Genomic DNA, 9,302 nt, shown 5'->3' with positions numbered 1-9,302 from the left:
TCATGCAGTGGTCCCTTTTCTGCCCAATTTTACGGAAGCAGAACAGCAGAGAGGACGCAGAGCTTCCTAGTGAAGCCCTTCAACTTTGGCCAAGGAGTCTACATTTGGATGTGAGCGGAAGCATGCAGTATCTCTTCGCAAGTCTGTTTGCTCAAGCAGAGAGGTCATTCTCAAGCATCCTAAAAGGGCTGGCTGGCAGCGGTGGGATTCGAACCCACGCCCCCGAAGAGACTGGAGCCTTAATCCAGCGCCTTAGACCGCTCGGCCACGCTACCTTACAAAGCTGCTTTCCCTGAGCAGTTTCGACACCAACTTGTTTCAAGTAGCGCAACAGCTCTGGGAAATCAGTTCAATTTAGCCATGCCTAGCTGGAGCTCCTCCACAAAGAAAGAGACCTCCTTAATACCAGCTTAGGAAGCACTCCTGCCTTCCTGTCAACCACAGTTCTGTCTCTATTTGAGCACACCTCAAGGCATTTAAAGTCTTCTCCTTACGGCAGCCAGCTGCGATGCATTTAAAGGGCCATGAAACCCCCTCGTTTCAGCAGGGTGTTTTCACACCTCCACTTTGGAAAAAGTCAGAAAAGTGGGGGTGTCCAGCTCTGTTTAGGGGGGAGTGTCGGAGGAACTAAAGTGGGAGGGTGTGGGAGTGTCTATTTGGGCACGCGCGAGTTTCAGTCAAAATACACACACAGGAGAAAGAGATGGTGTTTAACCTACATGGACATCTGTAGTGGAATTATTTGCCAAATTATTAACTGGTGGACTTTAACTGCAGTTTGGCTCTTTCATTCAGGGAATTCATTCATGTCCCTCGCGACAAACGCGATATTTGATTCGAGGAGCTGCTCTAAGCGTGTATTTTTCATGCAATGTTTGATACCGCACGGCGAATGACAGAAAAAAACTCCGCATTTCCCGGAAACTTAGACGCACACGGCAGGTAGCGTCAGAAAGCCGCGTGTGTTATTCCGGTCACAAAATGCGGTGCTAACATGTTTGCCCTCAGTGCAATAGTTAACTTAATTCGATACGAACAAACTGAATAAACAAAGAGCACTGGTCGCTCACTTACCAAATCTGTAGAGACAGGTCAATCACCAGCAACTAGAGCCGCGTCTGAAGAGAAGACTACATCCGGAATCCGGATCTCAGCGTTTGCAGATGAGAACAGCTCTCAGGTAAACAATAATCCCCCTTAGACACGTAAGTTATTGTTGTCGAGCGTCGCGTACACTGTTAATCCACACGTGAGACTGAGCTCTCACAGAGAGAAAATGAAAACGAAACTTAACTGCAGCAAAATTTAAAAGCAACACTTCACGCTTGTTTTGCCAACACAACGTGGCGTCTCTGTGGTGTAAAGACGGTGACACTAATGAATATTAATGAAGTTGCACAATAGAGCGCGCTGATTGGTTTGAACCAAGGCTTACTCATGCATTAATGCATCACACTGTAAGACGTAATAAGGCACACTCTGGCACAGACGCCCAGTCTGCACGCTGGAATACACGCTATTATGTCATGACCGTGACGCAGCTTCAAAAATTCGTTTCAAACAGGAAGTACGAATTTGCTTGAAATAACGCAAAAACAACCAATTTACACTTTTTAGTGAAATATAGGTGTCCTAATAGTGTTTTTAGCAGTGTGGGACACATATACGACTGTCAATAGCTCAAAAAATGTGTTTTGGTGTTTCGTGACCCTTTAAGCACCTAATTACAAGGTAACTGTTATTTCACAAAAGAGTGAAAGTTACTGATTCCATCACAGCAGACCCCACATTGTTGTTGTTATTATATTCAAATCCAGTTATAGAGTATTACTACTCTAATTGTGAATCTTTACTGTTCCTGTTTCAATAGGGTGCTCTTGCTAAAAGGAGCAATGGCAAAGAGAGACTTCCAGTGCAGACTTTGTTAAGATGCTGCAATCTAATTGTGGGAAAAAAGACACTTGCTCCTGAGCAGATTCGAGCTTGGGGATGTGTTGCTGTCACACCAACGAGTCTGCCGTGAGTTTCAAAGAACACATTATACTGACTAGTTGACGACTTAAATTTACTCTTTCACTTCCAGCGTTCACACACTCAAGCAGTTTGGCCGTGTTTAAAACCACATCTGGCAGCGGTGGGATTCGAACCCACGCCCCCGAAGAGACTGGAGCCTAATTCCAGCGCCTTAGACCCCTCGGCCACGCTACCCTCGATGAATTCATGCAGTGGTCCCTTTTCTGCCCAATTTTACGGAAGCAGAACAGCAGAGAGGACGCAGAGCTTCCTAGTGAAGCCCTTCAACTTTGGCCAAGGAGTCTACATTTGGATGTGAGCGGAAGCATGCAGTATCTCTTTGCAGGTCTGTTTGCTCAAGCAGAGAGGTCATTCTCAAGCATCCTAAAAGGGCTGCCTGGCAGCGGTGGGATTCGAACCCAACCCCCCGAAGAGACTGGAGCCTTAATCCAGCGCCTTAGACCGCTCGGCCACGCTACCTTACAAAGCTGCTTTCCCTGAGCAGTTTCGACACCAACTTGTTTCAAGTAGCACAACAGCACTGGGAAATCAATTCAATTTAGCCATGCCTTGCTGGAGCTCCTCCACAAAGAAAAAGAGCTCCTTAATACCAGCTTAGGAAGCACTCCCACCTTCCTGTCAACCACAGTTCTGTCTCTATTTGAGCCCTACTCAAGGCATTTGAAGTCTTCTCCTAACGGCAGCCAGCTGCAATGCATTTAAACCTGATTACAAGGTAACTGTTATTTCACAAAAGAGTGAAAGTTACTGATTCCATCACAGCAGACCCCACATTGTTGTTGTTATTATATTCAAATCCAGTTATAGAGTATTACTACTCTAATTGTGAATCTTTACTGTTCCTGTTTCAATAGGGTGCTCTTGCTAAAAGGAGCAATGGCAAAGAGAGACTTCCAGTGCAGACTTTGTTAAGATGCTGCAATCTAATTGTGGGAAAAAAGACACTTGCTCCTGAGCAGATTCGAGCTTGGGGATGTGTTGCTGTCACACCAACGAGTCTGCCGTGAGTTTCAAAGAACACATTATACTGACTAGTTGCCAACTTAAATGTACTCTCTCACTTCCAGCGTTCACTGAGAATGCACACACACTCAAGCAGTTTGGCCTTGTTTAAAACCACACCTGGCAGCGGTGGGATTTGAACCCACGCCCCCGAAGAGACTGGAGCCTAAATGCAGCGCCTTAGACCCCTCGGCCACGCTACCCTCAATGAATTTATGCAGTGGTCCCTTTTCTGCCCAATTTTACGGGAGCAGAACAGCAGAGAGGACGCAGAGCTTCCTAGTGAAGCCCTTCAACTTTGGCCAGGGAGTCTACATTTGGATGTGAGCGGAAGCATGCAGTATCTCTTCGCAAGTCTGTTTGCTCAAGCAGAGAGGTCATTCTCAAGCATCCTAAAAGGACTGCCTGGCAGCGGTGGCATTCGAACCCACGCCCCAGAAGAGACTGGAGCCTTAATCCAGCGCCTTAGACCGCTCGGCCACACTACCTTACAAAGCTGCTTTCCCTGAGCAGTTTCGACACCAACTTGTTTCAAGTAGCGCAACAGCTCTGGGAAATCAGTTCAATTTAGCCATGCCTAGCTGGAGCTCCTCCACAAAGAAAGAGACCTCCTTAATACCAGCTTAGGAAGCACTCCTGCCTTCCTGTCAACCACAGTTCTGTCTCTATTTGAGCACACCTCAAGGCATTTAAAGTCTTCTCCTTACGGCAGCCAGCTGCGATGCATTTAAGCACCTAATTACAAGGTAACTGTTATTTCACAAAAGAGTGAAAGTTACTGATTCCATCACAGCAGACCCCACATTGTTGTTGTTATTATATTCAAATCCAGTTATAGAGTATTACTACTCTAATTGTGAATCTTTACTGTTCCTGTTTCAATAGGGTGCTCTTGCTAAAAGGAGCAATGGCAAAGAGAGACTTCCAGTGCAGACTTTGTTAAGATGCTGCAATCTAATTGTGGGAAAAAAGACACTTGCTCCTGAGCAGATTCGAGCTTGGGGATGTGTTGCTGTCACACCAACGAGTCTGCCGTGAGTTTCAAAGAACACATTATACTGACTAGTTGACGACTTAAATTTACTCTTTCACTTCCAGCGTTCACTGCGAACGCTCACACACTCAAGCAGTTTGGCCGTGTTTAAAACCAAATCTGGCAGCGGTGGGATTCAACCCACGCCCCCGAAGAGACTGGAGCCTAAATCCAGCGCCTTAGACCCCTCGGCCACGCTACCCTCGATGAATTCATGCAGTGGTCCCTTTTCTGCCCAATTTTTACGGAAGCAGAACAGCAGAGAGGACGCAGAGCTTCCTCGTGAAGCCCTTCAACTTTGGCCAAGGAGTCTACATTTGGATGTGAGCGGAAGCATGCAGTATCTCTTCGCAAGTCTGTTTGCTCAAGCAGAGAGGTCATTCTCAAGCATCCTAAAAGGGCTGGCTGGCAGCGGTGGGATTCGAACCCACGCCCCCGAAGAGACTGGAGCCTTAACCCAGCGCCTTAGACCGCTCGGCCACACTACCTTACAAAGCTGCTTTCCCTGAGCAGTTTCGACACCAACTTGTTTCAAGTAGCACAACAGCACTGGGAAATCAATTCAATTTAGCCATGCCTTGCTGGAGCTCCTCCACAAAGAAAAAGAGCTCCTTAATACCAGCTTAGGAAGCACTCCCACCTTCCTGTCAACCACAGTTCTGTCTCTATTTGAGCCCTACTCAAGGCATTTGAAGTCTTCTCCTAACGGCAGCCAGCTGCAATGCATTTAAACCTGATTACAAGGTAACTGTTATTTCACAAAAAAGTGAAAGTTACTGATTCCATCACAGCAGACCCCACATTGTTGTTGTTATTATATTCAAATCCAGTTAAAGAGTATTACTACTCTAATTGTGAATCTTTACTGTTCCTGTTTCAATAGGGTGCTCTTGCTAAAAGGAGCAATGGCAAAGAGAGACTTCCAGTGCAGACTTTGTTAAGATGCTGCAATCTAATTGTGGGAAAGACACTTGATCCGGAGCAGATTCGAGCTTGGGGATGTGTTGCTGTCACACCAACGAGTCTGCCATGAGTTTCAAAGAACACATTATACTGACTAGTTGACGACTTAAATTTACTCTCTCACTTCCAGCGTTCACTGCGAACGCTCACACACTCAAGCAGTTTGGCCGTGTTTAAAACCACATCTGGCAGCGGTGGGATTCGAACCCACGCCTCCGAAGAGAGTGGAGCCTAAATCCAGCGCCTTAGACCCCTCGGCCACGCTACCCTCGATGAATTTATGCAGTGGTCCCTTTTCTGCCCAATTTTACAGAAGCAGAACAGCAGAGAGGACGCAGAGCTTCCTAGTGAAGCCCTTCAACTTTGGCCAGGGAGTCTACATTTGGATGTGAGCGGAAGCATGCAGTATCTCTTCGCAAGTCTGTTTGCTCAAGCAGAGAGGTCATTCTCAAGCATCCTAAAAGGGCTGGCTGGCAGCGGTGGGATTCGAACCCACGCCCCAGAAGAGACTGGAGCCTTAATCCAGCGCCTTAGACCGCTCGGCCACACTACCTTACAAAGCTGCTTTCCCTGAGCAGTTTCGACACCAACTTGTTTCAAGTAGCGCAACAGCTCTGGGAAATCAGTTCAATTTAGCCATGCCTAGCTGGAGCTCCTCCACAAAGAAAGAGACCTCCTTAATACCAGCTTAGGAAGCACTCCTGCCTTCCTGTCAACCACAGTTCTGTCTCTATTTGAGCACACCTCAAGGCATTTAAAGTCTTCTCCTTACGGCAGCCAGCTGCGATGCATTTAAGCACCTAATTACAAGGTAACTGTTATTTCACAAAAGAGTGAAAGTTACTGATTCCATCACAGCAGACCCCACATTGTTGTTGTTATTATATTCAAATCCAGTTATAGAGTATTACTACTCTAATTGTGAATCTTTACTGTTCCTGTTTCAATAGGGTGCTCTTGCTAAAAGGAGCAATGGCAAAGAGAGACTTCCAGTGCAGACTTTGTTAAGATGCTGCAATCTAATTGTGGGAAAAAAGACACTTGCTCCTGAGCAGATTCGAGCTTGGGGATGTGTTGCTGTCACACCAACGAGTCTGCCGTGAGTTTCAAAGAACACATTATACTGACTAGTTGACGACTTAAATTTACTCTTTCACTTCCAGCGTTCACACACTCAAGCAGTTTGGCCGTGTTTAAAACCACATCTGGCAGCGGTGGGATTCGAACCCACGCCCCCGAAGAGACTGGAGCCTAATTCCAGCGCCTTAGACCCCTCGGCCACGCTACCCTCGATGAATTCATGCAGTGGTCCCTTTTCTGCCCAATTTTACAGAAGCAGAACAGCAGAGAGGACGCAGAGCTTCCTAGTGAAGCCCTTCAACTTCGGCCAGGGAGTCTACATTTGGATGTGAGCGGAAGCATGCAGTATCTCTTCGCAAGTCTGTTTGCTCAAGCAGAGAGGTCATTCTCAAGCATCCTAAAAGGACTGCCTGGCAGCGGTGGGATTCGAACCCACGCCCCAGAAGAGACTGGAGCCTTAATCCAGCGCCTTAGACCGCTCGGCCACACTACCTTACAAAGCTGCTTTCCCTGAGCAGTTTCGACACCAACTTGTTTCAAGTAGCGCAACAGCTCTGGGAAATCAGTTCAATTTAGCCATGCCTAGCTGGAGCTCCTCCACAAAGAAAGAGACCTCCTTAATACCAGCTTAGGAAGCACTCCTGCCTTCCTGTCAACCACAGTTCTGTCTCTATTTGAGCACACCTCAAGGCATTTAAAGTCTTCTCCTTACGGCAGCCAGCTGCGATGCATTTAAGCACCTAATTACAAGGTAACTGTTATTTCACAAAAGAGTGAAAGTTACTGATTCCATCACAGCAGACCCCACATTGTTGTTGTTATTATATTCAAATCCAGTTATAGAGTATTACTACTCTAATTGTGAATCTTTACTGTTCCTGTTTCAGTAGGGTGCTCTTGCTAAAAGGAGCAATGGCAAAGAGAGACTTCCAGTGCAGACTTTGTTAAGATGCTGCAATCTAATTGTGGGAAAGACACTTGCTCCTGAGCAGATTCGAGCTTGGGGATGTGTTGCTGTCACACCAACGAGTCTGCCGTGAGTTTCAAAGAACACATTATACTGACTAGTTGACGACTTAAATTTACTCTTTCACTTCCAGCGTTCACTGCGAACGCTCACACACTCAAGCAGTTTGGCCGTGTTTAAAACCAAATCTGGCAGCGGTGGGATTCAACCCACGCCCCCGAAGAGACTGGAGCCTAAATCCAGCGCCTTAGACCCCTCGGCCACACTACCCTCGATGAATTCATGCAGTGGTCCCTTTTCTGCCCAATTTTTACGGAAGCAGAACAGCAGAGAGGACGCAGAGCTTCCTCGTGAAGCCCTTCAACTTTGGCCAAGGAGTCTACATTTGGATGTGAGCGGAAGCATGCAGTATCTCTTCGCAAGTCTGTTTGCTCAAGCAGAGAGGTCATTCTCAAGCATCCTAAAAGGGCTGGCTGGCAGCGGTGGGATTCGAACCCACGCCCCCGAAGAGACTGGAGCCTTAACCCAGCGCCTTAGACCGCTCGGCCACACTACCTTACAAAGCTGCTTTCCCTGAGCAGTTTCGACACCAACTTGTTTCAAGTAGCACAACAGCACTGGGAAATCAATTCAATTTAGCCATGCCTTGCTGGAGCTCCTCCACAAAGAAAAAGAGCTCCTTAATACCAGCTTAGGAAGCACTCCCACCTTCCTGTCAACCACAGTTCTGTCTCTATTTGAGCCCTACTCAAGGCATTTGAAGTCTTCTCCTAACGGCAGCCAGCTGCAATGCATTTAAACCTGATTACAAGGTAACTGTTATTTCACAAAAAAGTGAAAGTTACTGATTCCATCACAGCAGACCCCACATTGTTGTTGTTATTATATTCAAATCCAGTTAAAGAGTATTACTACTCTAATTGTGAATCTTTACTGTTCCTGTTTCAATAGGGTGCTCTTGCTAAAAGGAGCAATGGCAAAGAGAGACTTCCAGTGCAGACTTTGTTAAGATGCTGCAATCTAATTGTGGGAAAGACACTTGATCCGGAGCAGATTCGAGCTTGGGGATGTGTTGCTGTCACACCAACGAGTCTGCCATGAGTTTCAAAGAACACATTATACTGACTAGTTGACGACTTAAATTTACTCTCTCACTTCCAGCGTTCACTGCGAACGCTCACACACTCAAGCAGTTTGGCCGTGTTTAAAACCACATCTGGCAGCGGTGGGATTCGAACCCACGCCTCCGAAGAGAGTGGAGCCTAAATCCAGCGCCTTAGACCCCTCGGCCACGCTACCCTCGATGAATTTATGCAGTGGTCCCTTTTCTGCCCAATTTTACAGAAGCAGAACAGCAGAGAGGACGCAGAGCTTCCTAGTGAAGCCCTTCAACTTTGGCCAGGGAGTCTACATTTGGATGTGAGCGGAAGCATGCAGTATCTCTTCGCAAGTCTGTTTGCTCAAGCAGAGAGGTCATTCTCAAGCATCCTAAAAGGACTGCCTGGCAGCGGTGGGATTCGAACCCACGCCCCAGAAGAGACTGGAGCCTTAATCCAGCGCCTTAGACCGCTCGGCCACACTACCTTACAAAGCTGCTTTCCCTGAGCAGTTTCGACACCAACTTGTTTCAAGTAGCGCAACAGCTCTGGGAAATCAGTTCAATTTAGCCATGCCTAGCTGGAGCTCCTCCACAAAGAAAGAGACCTCCTTAATACCAGCTTAGGAAGCACTCCTGCCTTCCTGTCAACCACAGTTCTGTCTCTATTTGAGCACACCTCAAGGCATTTAAAGTCTTCTCCTTACGGCAGCCAGCTGCGATGCATTTAAGCACCTAATTACAAGGTAACTGTTATTTCACAAAAGAGTGAAAGTTACTGATTCCATCACAGCAGACCCCACATTGTTGTTGTTATTATATTCAAATCCAGTTATAGAGTATTACTACTCTAATTGTGAATCTTTACTGTTCCTGTTTCAATAGGGTGCTCTTGCTAAAAGGAGCAATGGCAAAGAGAGACTTCCAGTGCAGACTTTGTTAAGATGCTGCAATCTAATTGTGGGAAAGACACTTGCTCCTGAGCAGATTCGAGCTTGGGGATGTGTTGCTGTCACACCAACGAGTCTGCCGTGAGTTTCAAAGAACACATTATACTGACTAGTTGACGACTTAAATTTACTCTTTCACTTCCAGCGTTCACTGCGAACGCTCACACACTCAAGCAG

The 9,302-nt window shown here is 46.8% G+C and overlaps 13 non-coding genes across 13 annotated transcripts; all 13 read right to left on the bottom strand.

Moving 5' to 3' along the window:
* Positions 1-193: 193 nt before the first annotated feature.
* On the bottom strand, positions 194-275 carry trnal-aag (transfer RNA leucine (anticodon AAG)). The gene has a single exon. It is a non-coding gene; the product is annotated as a tRNA-Leu (tRNA).
* A 1,851-nt stretch (positions 276-2,126) lies between these two features.
* On the bottom strand, positions 2,127-2,208 carry trnal-uag (transfer RNA leucine (anticodon UAG)). The gene has a single exon. It is a non-coding gene; the product is annotated as a tRNA-Leu (tRNA).
* A 203-nt stretch (positions 2,209-2,411) lies between these two features.
* Positions 2,412-2,493, bottom strand: trnal-aag (transfer RNA leucine (anticodon AAG)). Its single transcript has one exon. It is a non-coding gene; the product is annotated as a tRNA-Leu (tRNA).
* A 664-nt stretch (positions 2,494-3,157) lies between these two features.
* Positions 3,158-3,239, bottom strand: trnal-uag (transfer RNA leucine (anticodon UAG)). Its single transcript has one exon. It is a non-coding gene; the product is annotated as a tRNA-Leu (tRNA).
* A 203-nt stretch (positions 3,240-3,442) lies between these two features.
* On the bottom strand, positions 3,443-3,524 carry trnal-aag (transfer RNA leucine (anticodon AAG)). The gene has a single exon. It is a non-coding gene; the product is annotated as a tRNA-Leu (tRNA).
* A 951-nt stretch (positions 3,525-4,475) lies between these two features.
* trnal-aag (transfer RNA leucine (anticodon AAG)) lies at positions 4,476-4,557 on the bottom strand. Its single transcript has one exon. It is a non-coding gene; the product is annotated as a tRNA-Leu (tRNA).
* Positions 4,558-5,218: 661 nt separating this feature from the next.
* On the bottom strand, positions 5,219-5,300 carry trnal-uag (transfer RNA leucine (anticodon UAG)). Its single transcript is given in 2 exon segments — positions 5,219-5,253; positions 5,263-5,300. It is a non-coding gene; the product is annotated as a tRNA-Leu (tRNA).
* A 203-nt stretch (positions 5,301-5,503) lies between these two features.
* trnal-aag (transfer RNA leucine (anticodon AAG)) lies at positions 5,504-5,585 on the bottom strand. Its single transcript has one exon. It is a non-coding gene; the product is annotated as a tRNA-Leu (tRNA).
* Positions 5,586-6,238: 653 nt separating this feature from the next.
* Positions 6,239-6,320, bottom strand: trnal-uag (transfer RNA leucine (anticodon UAG)). The gene has a single exon. It is a non-coding gene; the product is annotated as a tRNA-Leu (tRNA).
* A 203-nt stretch (positions 6,321-6,523) lies between these two features.
* On the bottom strand, positions 6,524-6,605 carry trnal-aag (transfer RNA leucine (anticodon AAG)). Its single transcript has one exon. It is a non-coding gene; the product is annotated as a tRNA-Leu (tRNA).
* A 948-nt stretch (positions 6,606-7,553) lies between these two features.
* trnal-aag (transfer RNA leucine (anticodon AAG)) lies at positions 7,554-7,635 on the bottom strand. The gene has a single exon. It is a non-coding gene; the product is annotated as a tRNA-Leu (tRNA).
* A 661-nt stretch (positions 7,636-8,296) lies between these two features.
* trnal-uag (transfer RNA leucine (anticodon UAG)) lies at positions 8,297-8,378 on the bottom strand. The gene is given in 2 exon segments: positions 8,297-8,331; positions 8,341-8,378. It is a non-coding gene; the product is annotated as a tRNA-Leu (tRNA).
* Positions 8,379-8,581: 203 nt separating this feature from the next.
* On the bottom strand, positions 8,582-8,663 carry trnal-aag (transfer RNA leucine (anticodon AAG)). The gene has a single exon. It is a non-coding gene; the product is annotated as a tRNA-Leu (tRNA).
* Positions 8,664-9,302: the final 639 nt, after the last annotated feature.

The sequence above is a fragment of the Danio rerio genome, chromosome 4 (genome assembly GCF_049306965.1).
Source record: "Danio rerio strain Tuebingen ecotype United States chromosome 4, GRCz12tu, whole genome shotgun sequence".
NCBI classification, from domain to species: domain Eukaryota; kingdom Metazoa; phylum Chordata; class Actinopteri; order Cypriniformes; family Danionidae; genus Danio; species Danio rerio.
The sequence above is the reverse complement of the archived record's forward strand: the minus strand, read 5'-3'. Positions and strand labels throughout refer to the sequence as shown.